The sequence below is a fragment of the Pinus tabuliformis genome, chromosome 8 (genome assembly GCF_031772625.1).
Source record: "Pinus tabuliformis cultivar Carrire ecotype Pingquan chromosome 8, CPIR1, whole genome shotgun sequence".
Classification (NCBI taxonomy): Eukaryota; Viridiplantae; Streptophyta; class Pinopsida; order Pinales; family Pinaceae; genus Pinus; species Pinus tabuliformis.
Genome location: NC_142294.1, coordinates 833,719,366 through 833,734,850, shown reverse-complemented (window position 1 = coordinate 833,734,850; position 15,485 = coordinate 833,719,366). Strand labels below are relative to the sequence as shown.

Below are 15,485 nucleotides of genomic sequence, written 5' to 3'. Positions count from 1 at the left end.
AACATACCTATAAGAAGCCCTTGCAAGGTGGAAGAACCTGAACCAACGTTTATTGACACATCACTCAACTTTAGTATGAAACTCACCTCTTGGATATACCTGTAAGAGATTATAAGAGGAAGGAAATTTTACCAGCCATGTCAGAGCAGTAATCTAGAGAAATGGAAAAACCCTGGAGGAGCTTTATTGATTCGAATATCAAGTTGTTATAACCAAATTTGAAAAATCAATGCCATAGAATAATTACCAGAGTTGGAAGGATAAATTTAAGCCTGGAGGCGGAGAGGTGTGCCTCGAGTACTGTGGTGCGAAACCCTTGTCTCAGTTGAGCCTGGTGCAGAACCCTTCAAATCGGAGGAAGAGGAATGGAAACCGAACTAATGGAGAAAAGTGGTTGGTTACCTTATTCTGTGAGGACAATGCTAGGCCATCAGACGTAAACAATATCGGATCAAGGGTCAAATCGATACCATGTGTCCTATCAACAACACAGTCTAGATAGTTTGGTGGGAGAAATTCAAATTATGGTCATGTCATAAGGTATATATTCATAGCTTCGAGTGGGTGGAAATGACCTCATCCTATATTAAAAATTCTTGTTAATGTTATAAAGCACAGGAAGTGCAACAACCTTATGATATTAATAATATGTAGAAGCTAAAGTCGAGCAAAGAAAGAAAAATTGATATATTTGTACCACAACGAATAACTACATATTAAATGTAATGTATCATTTGTAATAAACTTTATTAATCTACTTAACCAACCCTTTTAATGCTCAGATCAAGGAAACCATGGAAAGAGATGCAAGTGCGTTTTTATTTTTATTTTTATATTTTTGTATATGTGTTTTACTCCTTAAGGTAAATGGAAATGGGTAGATGTTACAAGTGGTATTAGAGTGCCCAATTTCAACACTGTGGCCTGTTTAGGTCACCATGAATAACAAATTATGTAATACGACACATAGTGGAAACAATATGAGAGGAACTGGATTCATACAATCAACTGTGGGAGCAGGATCTACACCTATGGCAAAAGAGAACCCAAGAATGTGGGTCCAATTGGGAGAAGAATCCTATAACATGAATGTCATGCTACTAGAAACTGTTCAACAGCTACAAGATAAGATGGCAAGTTTAAGAGCAGATAATGAAAGAATGAGGTTGGATTAGGAAAGAATTCTGAAAAGCCTCTCGGATAGGCAAAACCCAAGAAATCCTGATCCCAGCCTTGATAATGAAAATAGAATGGAAGCTCATTGGAAAAGAGAGGACAAACTGGAGTCTGAAGGAGATCATAAAAATAACGAGGAAGAATCTAATAACATTTCATGTGGTAAGGGGCGCAAAATACAGAAGGTTCAATTTCAGGGGGAATTTAAAAATATTAAACCCCCAACCTTTTATGGGGAGCTCGAAGAAAATGCAGAGGCTTGGTTGATTAATATGAACAAAATACTTTGAAATCTATGAATACAACGATAATTTAAAGCCAAGGTTTGTCATTTACCAACTGCAAGGCAAAGCCACCTCATGATGGGAAGAAAATAAGACAATCTGGGGAATTAATGAGCAAGAGGTTACATGGGAAATTTTTCAGAAACATTTTATAGACAAATATTTAACCAAGCGATTTTATGATGAAAAGGCCAAGGAATTTCATGATATGAGGATAGGACAATTAACCATGGATGAATTTGTAACTAAGTTCACATCCTTACTTTGATATGTTCCTTACATTGAGGAGGAGAAAACTATGGTACAACGCTTCATTAGAAGTCTTATGACATTTATGAAGGAAATAATGGAATTTGACAATCCCAGGACAATGGATAAGGCAATTCACAAGGCTCGACTTTGCTATCAATAGATGAGGAAAAAAGGAGAGGGAAAAGGAATTGGGAAAATAATAAAGGATAGGAGAACTACTCAAATGTTAGAAATCCAAAACCTGTAGGCACCAAGAGCATACATAAAGGACAACAAAGTAAACAATTTGGGAAAAATCATTAGAATGTTAGATTACAAAATGAGCCCCGACAAACTGAAGTTTTCAATAAACTTGAACCAAGTCAAGCAAAAATACATCCCCTACAATGTTGGGGTTGTGGGGAACCTCATTATTATAAGAAATGTCAACATAATACCAGAACAAAACCAACCGCTAACATTCAAGAGGCTTCTACGGTTGGAGAGGTAGCAAGAAGTATGCCAAGAATCAATATTGCTCTAGTGGATCACGAGGCAGAATATCAACCTTCAATGATAGAACTAGAAGGTAAAATACCTAACTGTATTTTTTCTATTTTGGTAGATCCAGGGGCAAGCTTAAGCTATGTCAGCTCCAAAATAGTTTAGTCATGTCAGTTACAAGCTAATAAATTTAAAAACCGCTAGTTAGTATAACTAGCTGCGGGAGTAAAACGAAGGGTGATGGCTAAGGTAGAAAATTGTCCTACTGAGGTAGCAGGACAACAGATTAGAGTGAATTTGAATACGTTACCTTTAGGGTCCTATGATGTATTAATTAGAATGGATTGGTTGGAAGGACATTGGTCCCTAGTCAATTGTAAGGAGAAAACAATAAGCTTTCTCATAGAGGATGGCCATAGGAAAGAACTCTCGGGAATAAAAAGGCCTTTTAAGTTACGACCAATTACAACAACTCAGATAGGTAAATGTCTTAGAAATTTTTTTCTGTTTTATGCTATACAAGTTGGATATTCTAATGCCAAGGAAAAAATAATTACCTTAGAAAATTTACCTGTTGTTCAAAATCTTGCTAATATATATCCTGAAGAAATTCTAGGGCTTCCCTCGAAAAGGGATATTGATTTTATGATAGAATTGATTTCGGGAGAATCCCTAATGTCAAATCCCCCTATCATATGGGTATTCCAGAGTTGAAAAAATTGAAGATGCAGTTGTAGGAGTTACTTGACAAAGGGTATATCCGTCCAAGCGTGTCGCCTTGGGGAGCCCCTGTATTGTTCGTAAAGAAAAAAGATGGTATCCTACGACTGTGCATTGATTATAGGCAACTGAACAGGATGACAATTAAAAATAAATACCCTTTATTTTAATTTAAGCCTCTGTGATCCATAATATGAGTTTATAGAAATATTTTCGAAAAAAATCACATAATAAAATCTTTTTCGACGCGTTTCGAACCAATGAGTGTGGTTCATCGTCAGGATAAGTTGAAAAAATCAGATCATGGCTCCATGTTAAATAGGGATGGTAGATCTTCCAACGGTTAGGTTTGACTGGAAAAACGGCTATATAGGACTTTATTGGACCAAGGTCATAATTGATAAAGAAACGGTTAGATTGGTCAAAATTGATGATCTGTTCGATCAAGTTAAAGGTGCCACTATATTTTCCAAAATTGATTTACAATATGGCTATCATCAAATCGAATAAAGGAAGAGGATATTTATAAGATAACATTTCAAACTCAATATGGGCACTATGAATTTGTGGTGGTTCCATTTGGGCTTACCAATGCACCAACAACGTTCATGAGCTTAATGAATGGAAACTTTCACCCTTATTTGGATAAAAAAAGATTAATTTTTATTGATGACATTTTGAATTACTCAAGGAACTTGGAAGAACATAGAGAACGTCTTCAGATAGTATTGCAAACATTGCGGGATCATAAGCTATACACTAAGTATAGAAAATGTGATTTTTATAAGGCTCAAATACAATATTTAGGACATATAATCTCAGTTGAAGGAATAGCTATAGGTCTTGAGAAAATCAAGACTATCATGGAGTGGCATGTCCCCAAGAACGTGTTAGATATTCGATCTTTCATGGGCCTGGCAGGATACTATCGTTGCTTTATATAATTTTTTTTCCAAAATCGTGTATCCTATAACTCCCTTGCAAAAAAGGGGAAAAGGATTTCATTGGACAACAAACTATCAACATAGATTTTATATACTAAGACACTTACTGACTGTAACCCATGTATTAAAAAATGTTGACCCTGCAAAATAATTTATAGTATGTATTGATGCTTGCAGAGAAAGATTAGGTGGAGCTTTGATGCAAGAAGGTGGGGTTATAACTTACGAATATCAGAAGTTGAAGGAGCATGAGCAAAGGTATTATTCCTATGATCTAGAACTTACTGCCATAATTCACGCCTTAAAAGCGTGGCGACCTTATTTATTGGGAAAAACTTTCATTTTAATGACCGACCATAACAATTTAACAAGTTTTTTTAAACAACATAGCCTTAATTCCTACCAAGCTAGGTGGACATCTTTTCTAAGTGAGTTCAACTTTGACATAAAATATCACTAGGGGAAGGAAAACCATGTAGTTGACACCTTAAGCAGGAAGTTTCACTGTGTGTATGAAATATCTTATAGTCAAATAGAAGTTATCTTTTTTGACCAGATTAAGGAACCTGCCTCAAGGGATCCAGAATATGAATTTTTGTGGCAACAATCTAAATTAGCCCTCAACTCTAGAAGTCAAATGGGGTATGGTATGAATAAAGAAGGTTTGTTAACTTAAAAAGGTAAAGATTATGTGCCTAAATAACTAATTGTTAAGCAACCAATTTTGGATGAGTTCCACAGAAGCCCATATGTTTCCCACCCCTGATACAATAAACTATTTACAACAATAAATAAAAGTTATTTCTAACCTGGAATAAGAAGGGATATAGCAGATTATTTAGTAAAATTCTTGGTATGCCAACAAATCAAGGCCGAGAAACAACACCTAGCAGGATTGCTACATCCATTACCCATCCCTGAGTGGAAATGGGATGTCATTACCCTAGATTTCATAACATGATTACCCAAATAAAAAATATACAATGACTCTATTATGGTAGTTGTGGATAAGCTCAGTAAAACAACCCATTTTATTCTTGTACAATCTACATACAAAACTGTTCAAATCGCTGACATTTTTATGAGAGAAATATTTCAGTTGCAAAACATACCTAGGGTGGTCATCTTAGACAAAGATGTAAAATTTACTTATGCATTCTGGAAGGTTCTTTTTGAAGTAATGGGCACCCAAATTCAATTCAGTACCGTTTGTTATCCTCAGATTGATGGGTAGACCAAACGTGTGAACCAAGTGCTTGAAGACGTGCTACGAATGTATGTTTTGCATCATCCAACAACCTGAGAAGATTACATTCATCTGGTTTAATGTTCATGTAATAATATTTATCATGAGTCACTTAAAATGAGCCCTTCGAAGTGTTATATGGAAGTGTAAAACACCATCAAAATGGACTAACCTTGAGGATAAGCTACTCTTTGGGCCTAATATGCTAGTATAAATCTTACGCAGATAAAAAAAAGGACATAAAGGGAATTTGAGATTGGTGATCATGTTTATGTATGGGTTAAACCTAAGAAAAGTACCTTAAGGTGGGGTAGTTGTGAAAAATTAGCTCCCCGTTACTATGAACCTTTCCAAATATTGGGAAGAGTAGGACCTGTAGCATACCAACTTGAACTACCTAGTCAGATACAAGTTCATAATGTATTTCATGTTTCCTTATTGAAGAAATATGTGTATGATCCCCGACATATTATTAACTGGCAGGAAGTGCAGGTAAATGTTAAAATGAATTTTTGAATAGACACATAGATGTTCTTGGTTTATAATTACTAAGAACTAATGTCCAACTTATGATTGTGTTCAGGTCGAGTTGGATGTAAAATTTCTGGTAGAACCTCTATGCATTCTCGAGCAGAGAGAAACACCATTACGGAGGCAAGTTATCACGCATGTTAAAGTGAAGTGGAGGCACTTTAACCTATAGGAGGCCACTTGGTAAGATGTTGAACTTATACACACAACATATCCTGGTTTGTTCTAAGGGAAATATTGAACACCGAGGATGATGTTCCGCATTAGGGGGGAAGATGTAACACACCCTAGTACCATGAACATTTTATATTTAATTTACTATGAAAAGTTCGTAAATTTTGGTAAGATCGTTATGGTTAATGATAAATTATTTGATTTTTTTTAATTAGTTAAAAATTAAAAAGACTCGAAATTTATGGGAAGAGACCTAAGAAATATATTTGAAGAATTAAACAGTTGGAGACAGTTACACCCTCTCATTTTCCCTAGAGATGAAATATCTCAATGGAGACCTTGATTAATCTTGAGCTAAATCATAAGCCAATGGAGACCTTGATTAACATTTATATGATAATGGCTGGACAGGAAGTCCTCAGGCTTGAATAAACCCTAGAGGTCATTGTTTCTCTACTGTTATGAGGGCTGAGAGATCGGGCATAATCACTGATTCTTGTGGTTGGGAGGTGAGGTCTATTCCCTAGTAAATTCATTGAGTATTGATTGTCAGATAAGTATTTTGGGAACTCTATGTAGATATATAAAAGTATCCTTATTTTCCTTGAATGATGAGTCTGGAAAAATAATATAAGAATAAGAATTTAATAATTGGAAAAGGAACTACTGTAGTTATCAGTATGCAATGACTTGGTTGAATATTTCTTTTTTATTTTTAAACAATGTATGATTATGCAAACATAGGGCTAATAACTTGCATTTGTAAGTAAGTTTCTCACATGAAATAAAACAACAAGGGTAACTGGTAGATCCTCAGGATGAGCGCAAGCCAATCACGATGACCAATGAGTAATATGGTAATAATAATAAATAGGTTGATATGATTTCCATCATAAGAATGGGTTGATTGTGCTAAATGAAAACTAAAACTTATTGTGTAACAGAAGTGACTGTGTCTACATGCAGAGCCAGGAAATTTTCGGAAATACTATTATCCAGTGTGTCCATAAAAATTTGATAGAAAGGCTAAAATTAAATGGGTCATCATTGTTGTAAACTAAAAGAGATACTGGAGAATGATAAAAAAAAGTATGAATTTTTGGGAAAACGTTTAGATTTTGGGTCAAGCCAACGTGGGTCAGTAACCCGAAATCTGTTCGAAAACCCCAACCAATTGAGAACATAATCTTTCCATAGGAAAAAAACAGGCTTGGAAATAATTCCTCATGTTAAATAGTTTGTAGAATGGAAAACTTGAAATTACTATTGACTGTAAAATTACCCAGAATCAGAGTTGTTAATAGAATTGAATACAATAAAATAGAAATATGAAACAAAACTAGAAAACCCATAACATTATAAGTTTTTATTAAAATTACAAACCATTTTCCAACTATGTGTCATGGATATTATACATTCCAAATAAGGAATCATACATAGCTATGGAATTGGCTAGAAGCGACAACCTCTGTAACGAAAAATTTAACAGAGTAAATTTACAAAATTTGTGACATACAGAGAAGGGTAAAAAGCATTACTTTAGCCTAGGTTCATACAATAAGAAATGATTTCCATATTAAATTGGGATCTAGGCACGACAGACCCAAACCCTAAGAGGTAACCCACTTCTTAATGCCTAAACCCTTGTCGAAACACTGAACTGGTAGACTTTGCATGCCCTCAAACAAATCAAGAGATAAAATTCAAAGAGAACCTATGAAACAGAAAGGGTCGTTAGTTGAGGCTGACCTTGTGGACATCGTCCTGTAAGTAGACATTCACAATCGTGGAAGGGTAAAAAATTATCTACAAAACAAACCAACCTAAATAATTATTATCCTAGTATAGGTTAAGTATAGATCCATGAGAGAACAATAACTAGTGAAAACTAACAACATACATGCAAGAATCCCTTATGAGGTGGAAGCACCTAAGCTAGGTTTTATCGACACATCACTCAATGTCAGTATGAAACTCACCTCCAGGGTATACCTGTAAGAAATGAGAAGAGGTAGAGAATTTTAACTACCATGCTGGAGTAGTAATCTGGTGATCCAGATCTCCAGTTATTGGAATTAACAAGATCTTTTACTTTTGTGATGTTAGCAAAATTTCATGTGAAAGAGTATGAATGACCACATGTGCATGTATTAAGGAAGATGAAACATAACGACAACCATCAAATCAAAGCACACACACACATTGAGAATGGAGTTCACTCAATGTGGGTTACGTCTCTGGGCTCAGTGTCAAGAGTGGGGAGGTCGCTTCATTAAATGTTGCAAGATGATTATGATTACATGGTACATTCTTTGTCATTACAAGGATAAATTCCCTCAATCAGAGTGGCATGTCTCTCCACGAGACATTCTCCCTATAGAAACTCTCACTCATATGGGCCCTCCTTCAGAATGAAAAGATAATAAATTCTCACATGATGTGGCATACAAGTGACCTTCGACATAAGGGTAACAAGGATCTCAACAACAAAATCAACATCCCAGCGAATCAAAAGAAAAACATGGCATCACTGCATCATATATCTCCAATTTCATGGATGGCTTGAAAATGCGTGGTTCAGTTGCAGAAATGAACATCATCATTGAATTCATGGTGTGAAATGGTGTCAAATGACTATAAACTTGGCCCCTTTCTGACACCATCACAATTTGGACCCTCAGGAATCTCGAAGATTCCCCTAATGATTTGTTATGAAACCAACTCAAGAAAAGATAGAAAAGAAAGATCAACGCCTTAGAATTCAGCCTCTTCGAGGGGGCAACCTCCTTTACATTACATAAATGAACAATTCTTGGATGATACAAATGACAAAACCTCCTTTCTATATATAGGAGTCTAAGGAGTCACAATATAATCCAGCCGACCTAACAATAATAATATAAAGCCACAAAAATAACAATAGAGGGATTCTATGGGGCACAGAAATAACAATATGGGGGTAATAGGGGCACAACAATATAAATAAGGGGTATAACTACAATAGTAATGGGGTAATCACTAGTATTATAGGGACCCAACATGCCCCTCTCCTTCAAAAAAGTGTTGTCCTCAACGCTTGAGCAGTTCTGGATACTTCTGCATAAAATTCTCATCCTCCCATGTGGAATCTTCAGCGGATAAGTTCTTCCACTTGATAAGATACTCTGAAATTGATCGATTTCGTAGCTGTCGAGTTCTTGTTTCTGTGACTGCTTCCGGTTCCAATATAATTTTTCCTTCCTCGTCAAGTTCTGGCAATATTGTTTGAACTGGGAGCTTGTCGCCTATAACCTTCTTTAAACATGAAACATGGAAAACTGGGTGCAATCGAGAAGCTGCAGGAAGCTCCAATTTGTATGCCATAGTACCAATCTTTTCAACACCTTGTACGGACCATAATACTTTGGTGATAATTTATTATCCTTCTTAGCTTGCTTTAGGGACATTTGCTTATATGGTTGTAGCCGTAGGAATACCCAATCACCTACATCAAAACTTCTTTCACTGCGATGTTGATCTGCCTGTTGTTTCATTCTATTTTGTGCCAACACGAGGTTATCCTTTAAGAGTTGGAGGACTTGTTGTTGATGTTCGATGTGATGTTCCACTGCCTGAACCTTAGAATTTTCTCTTAAATATGATGTGATTGATGGTGGTTGATACCCATAAAGTGCCATAAATGGGGTCATTTTTGTTGCTGTATGGAAGGAAGTGTTATACCACCATTCAGCCAGAGGCAACCATTTGACCCATTGTGTCTGTTTATCAGATACAAAGCAACGAAGATATCCTTCCAAACATTTGTTTACTATCTCAGTTTGCCCATCAGATTGAGGATGATAAGATGAGCTATGAGCTAACTGAGTACCAAGACAAGAAAATAATTTTGTCCAAAAATTTCCAGTGAAAATGGGATCTCTGTCACTTACAATAATCTTTGGGTTTCCATGTAGCTTTTGAACTGTTTCCATAAATGCAGTAGAAACTGTACTGGCTTTAAATGGATGTGATAATGCACAAAAGTGTGCATACTTGGTAAGTCTGTCAACTACCACCATGATGACACTCTTTCCCTCAGACTTGGGTAAACCTGTGATAAAATCCATTGAAACCTCCTCCCAACGTTGGCTTGGAATGGATAAAGGTTGTAATAGACCCGGTGTCTTAATTGTTTCAACTTTATTTTGTTGGCAAACCAAACATTCCGCCACAAACTTTTGAATATCTGATTTAAGGCCATCCCAAAAAAATTCCTTCTTAACCCTGTGGTAAGTTTTTAAAAATCCTGAGTGCCCTCCTAAGGGAGAAGTGTGCAATTCCATAAGAATCTTTTGTTTTAGCTGGGAATTCTTACAGAGGTATAAGCGATCTTTGTACCATAACGAATCATTTTTCCAGCTAAATGTATCAGAAGTACTGGAATCTTGTTGTAGCTTTCGAATAAGTGCCCACACTTCTTCGTCATTCTTCCATTCCTCCTTTGCTTCGTTTATCCAATCTGGTTGGATAATAGAAATGGCACACAACAATGCTTCCACATCCTCATCCTTTCTTGAGAGTGCATCTGCCACCACATTTTGCTTCCCTTTTTTGTAGATGATTTCAAAGTCATAACCCAACATCTTTGTGACCCACTTTTGTTGCTCTTCAGAGGATAATCTTTGTTCTAAAAAGTATTTAAGGCTATCATGATCCGTTTTTACCTTGAAGTGTCTTCCCATTAGGTAGGGTCGCCATTTCTTAAGTGCATGGAGTATTGCCAACATTTCCTTCTCATAAATAGCTTTGCTTAAAAACTTTCCCTTGATTGGACGACTTTCAAAAGCAATGGGTCTTTCATCTTGCATTAGAACAGCACCAATTCCATTTCCTGAAGCATCACATTCCACAATAAAGGTTTTTGTGAAGTCCGGTGTAGCTAAGACCGGTGCTTGGCACATTGCCTCTTTAAGATGTTCAAAGGCCTTTGTTGCTTCCGGAGTCCATGAAAATGAATCTTTCTTCAATAATGTTGTTAGAGGTGCTGCTATTCTCCCATAATTCTTAACAAACTTGCGATAATACCCTGTCAACCCAAGAAATCCTCGCAGATGCTTTATGGATGTGGGGATTTTCCATTCCTTAATGGCTTTAATTTTGCTAGGGTCTACCTTAACTCCTTCATGAGATACAATATGACCCAAATATTCCACCTCCTGGACTCCAAAGAAACATTTGGATCTTTTTGCATATAATTGTTTCTCCTCCAATAGTTGTAGCACCTTGTCAACATGTTCAACATGATCCTTCCAAGACTTGCTGTAGATTAGTATATCATCAAAAAATACTAACACAAATTTTCTAAGGAATGGTTTGAAAATTGAATTCATCAAACCTTGAAATGTTGAAGGTGCATTGGTAAGGCCAAAAGGCATGACCAAAAATTCATAATGACCCTCATGAGTTCTAAATGCCGTTTTCGGAATGTCTTCAATCTTCATTCTGATTTGATGATATCCCGAACGAAGATCCAACTTGGTGAAGTAAATTGATCCATGCAATTCATCCAGTAATTCATCAATGACAGGAATGGGGAACTTATCTTTAATAGTGAGCTTGTTGAGCTCCCTATAATCTGGACACATGCGCCATGATCCATCCTTCTTGTGCACCAATACTACTGGAGCTGAGAAAGAACTTTGACTCGGTTGAATTATACCAGCCTCTAGCATTTCTGCAACCATACGTTCAATTTCACTTTTTTGGACATATGGATATCTGTACGGCCTGATGTTTGGAGGAACACTTCCTGGAATCAGATGAATAGCATGATCATGATCACGCATAGGTGGGAGACCTTTGGGAGTCTCAAATACCTTGGAATGATTGTCCAGGACTTTTTGGAGATCTGGAGAAATAGATGATTCCAATGTGGAAACATCTAGCGAACATAATTGTGCAATTACACCTCTTTGCTCCTTTTTTAGAAGCTTTGTCATGCCATTAGAGCTGATTATCTTTCCTGGTTTCCCTGCAATACCCCTTAATTCAACTTCCTTTCCTTCCACAGAAAATTTCATGAAAAGTTCTTGAAAATTAAAAGCTATTGTACCCAAGGATTGTAGCCATTGGACTCCTAGTACAACATCAGCACCTCCCATTGGAATGGAAAGCATTGGGCTAGTCAATACATATTCTCCCATGGATAGCTTGATATTATGGCACTTTCCAGAACAATTTATTGTTCCTCCATTTGCAATCATCACTTGACACTCTGGTGCTGGATATAGGAAGCAATTCAATTCTTTTGCTACCTTACAATGAATAAAATTGTGGGTGCTTCCTGAATCAATCAACACTATTACCTTTTTCTTCTTGATTTGTCCTTCTATCTTGATGGTTTGAGGAGTGGTAATTCCCGCCAATGCATTACAAGATATGGTCGGATTTATTTGTTCTTCATCTAGGCTTTGTTCCTGGAATATATCTTCTTCTTTTGACCTTTCTTGCTCCTTTTCTTCTTCCTCTTCACAATCTATGTAGAATAATTTCTTCTCAGCACACTTATGACCTTTTGTGTATTTGCTATCACAATTGTAACAAAGCCCTTTTGCTCTTTTTTCTTCCAATTGTTGTGGTGTCAACCTTGTAGGTTGTGGAAGACTATGGGCAACAACACTTCCGTCTTTATAGTTGTGAATGGTATGCTTCCTAGTTGCCATAATTTTGCTTTCCATTTTTCTTGCTAACCTGAATGCCTTCTCTAATGAATCAGGTTCCCAAAGGCGCACATCATGTTGGATATTATCCTTTAAAGACCCTATGAACACATCAATCCTATGCTCCTCTGGAATATCTTTTACCCTTATGTTCAATTTTTGGAACTCCTCAATGTGCTCCATTATTGAACCCTTTTGTTTGAGACTTATCAATTGGCTAAAAAAAGTGTTGCTTTTTGTATCCTCATAATGTGCTATCAATTCTTCCGTAAAAATTGCCCAAGTGATAAATTGTTTACGAGAACAAAGCCATTGATACCATACAAACTGATTTGGTTCCAAATATAAAGTTGCCATACGTACCTTTTGTGTGTTTTGCACATTATTGAGATCGAAGAATTGCTCCATCTGTAATATCCATGTGGCGGGATCCTTGCCATCAAACTTCCTCATATCGATTTTTGGAATATGGTGGGTCTTCGATCCAACATTAGAGTCTATGGAATCATGATTAACATTTCTTTTGTTCACATCATGAGTTTCCTTTACAACCTTTTCACCATTAGTAAGTATTTCTTGTAGAAAATTTGTCAAATCTGTCTTCAAATATGCCATGTCTGTCTTCAAATCCGTCCTCAAATCTGTCTTCAGATCATCCATCTTAGCTTCCATGCCCTTTATCTTAGATTCCAAGCCATTTATCTTAGCATCTGTTAGCTTTTGTGAGCGTGACATTTGTTGCACTTGTTCTTGTAATTTTGATATATCATGTAGCATTTCTTCCTCTTCTTCATGAGTCATGCTAGAGCTTTCAGTTTCCTTACTAGGTGTTTTCATTTTCTTTCCTCGGGGCATCAGTTACCGATAATAATGCTTTACTATGCCCTTTGAATTCCTTCAAACCAAGCTTATGCAAAAAAAAAAAAAAAAAAAAAAAACTACACACCTTTTTTTTTACTTTGTAGAAGCCTGATATTGAATCTGATGTATCTCTGTAATTTCGAATCATCCAGTTCTGAAATTGTGATTTGTAGTAGCCCCGTATGTCCTCTTTCCAATGCCACTAGTCTGATCCAAATTGGATTCTCCAAGAAAGAGTTATGCACAATCTCCCGCAGTGACCTGATTATAGACTATTTCAGTAGAGCGAACTTGTATGAAGTGCCACGTGTCACTGTTTCAACCTTTGACTCTGAAAAATATATAAAAGAAAACTACAGTCCGTCCTCTTTCTGTAACTTCTTACAAAATTTCAATCCGATGCTCAGAAAGAAAGTTATGACGATTTTCCCCAGGTCACCTGTTTTGAGTGTAATTCAGGAGTCTGCAAAAAGACCAACTTCCTCAGATCATATCTCCGAAAATATCGAGCTAAAAGCTCTGAAATTTGGACCCAAGTTTCAGCACGATTTCTTCTCAAATGGGTTTTTTTTGCGACTTCTGAAACGTCACAGAAAAAAAGTTATAGCGAAAATTCCACGATGACTTGTTTGGAGCATCGAAACCCTAGAATCCAAAGCTCTGATACCAAATGTTATGAAACCAGCTCAAGAAAAGATAGAAAAGAAAGATCAACGCCTTAGAATTCAGCCTCTTCGAAGGGGCAACCTCCTTTACATTACATAAATGAACAATTCTTGGATGATACAAATGACAAAACCTCCTTTCTATATATAGGAGTCTAAGGAGTCACAATATAATCCAGCCGACCTAACAATAATAATATAAAGCCACAAAAATAACAATAGAGGGATTCTATGGGGCACAGAAATAACAATATGGGGGTAATAGGGGCACAACAATATAAATAAGGGGTATAACTACAATAGTAATGGGGTAATCACTAGTATTATAGGGACCCAACATGATTCCTTACTGGAGATGGGCAAAAAATTTGTTGCTCGAATGAAAATTTTGAGCACATCACTATGCTCCTTGCGAAATTTTAAGAAAAATGACTATAAAGTCGGCATCATTTTGCCTCTGTAAAAAATCAGCCTCTAAGGGAATCTTTTAGATTCTTCAAAATTTTGCAAAGATTCCTCATTGTTGACTCCTTGAAATTCTGCTACTCAAATGAGGAAACAAACCACACTATCACATTCCATGCAGAATTCTGGTTCATTTTAGTATAAACTTGGCACGATTCTGTCACTATGAAAAATCACCCTCTAGGGAATCTTTTAGATTCCTCACTAATGTTGCATGGAATATTCCCATAGAATATTGCTCGTCTCGAAAAGTGCCCCCAGCCTAGGCTGGGTTTTGTGTGCACTATTTCGCTCTGCCTCTCCTCTATTTGGTCGAATGGTAATTGGTTTATATATTGTAGAGTGGGCATGGTTACCAACACACGCTCATTGGGCTATTGGTACCCACACTTGGTTGGTCAGGGTCTACCTCGGGTTGAATCCCTATGGTTTCCATTAATACGTGACGGTTTTTTATTTTTATTTAAAAAAAAAAAAAGAAAACACTAGGACTTCCCGGGAGGTCACCCATCCCAGTACTACTCTAGCCCAAGCGCGCTTAACTGCGGAGTTCTGATGGGATCCAGTGCATTAACGCTGGTATGATCGCACCCGTGACAGTTTTTTATTGTTTATGGAGTTTAAATGTTTTAGATTGGAGTGTCTCCCATTGGCAGGCTGACCGGTTAGGTTGGGCGGGTTCGAATCTGCTGACCCTATTTTTAAATGGTTGTGTTGTTTTGTGTAACGACCTTTGGCCATATATTAATAGGGTAATGGATGGGAGGGGTGGCGGGGGTAGTGGCTTGCCACCCCAATATTTTTTTATTTTTATTTTATATTCTTTTTAAAAATAACTATTCAAAAACACCATGAGACGATTTTTAGTGTCATTAGCAAAATTAAGTAGGCAACAAATTTTTCTTTTCCAACAACCAAAAACCGTCACCATGAAGTGCGAAATTGTCGCTTGGTTAGTGACTATGACTGGGACTAGTTTGACCAAA

At 36.6% G+C, this 15,485-nt stretch overlaps 1 pseudogene; it reads right to left on the bottom strand.

Annotated features, from left to right (window-relative positions):
• Positions 1-14,972: 14,972 nt before the first annotated feature.
• Positions 14,973-15,092, bottom strand: LOC149238170 (5S ribosomal RNA; annotated as a pseudogene).
• Positions 15,093-15,485: the final 393 nt, after the last annotated feature.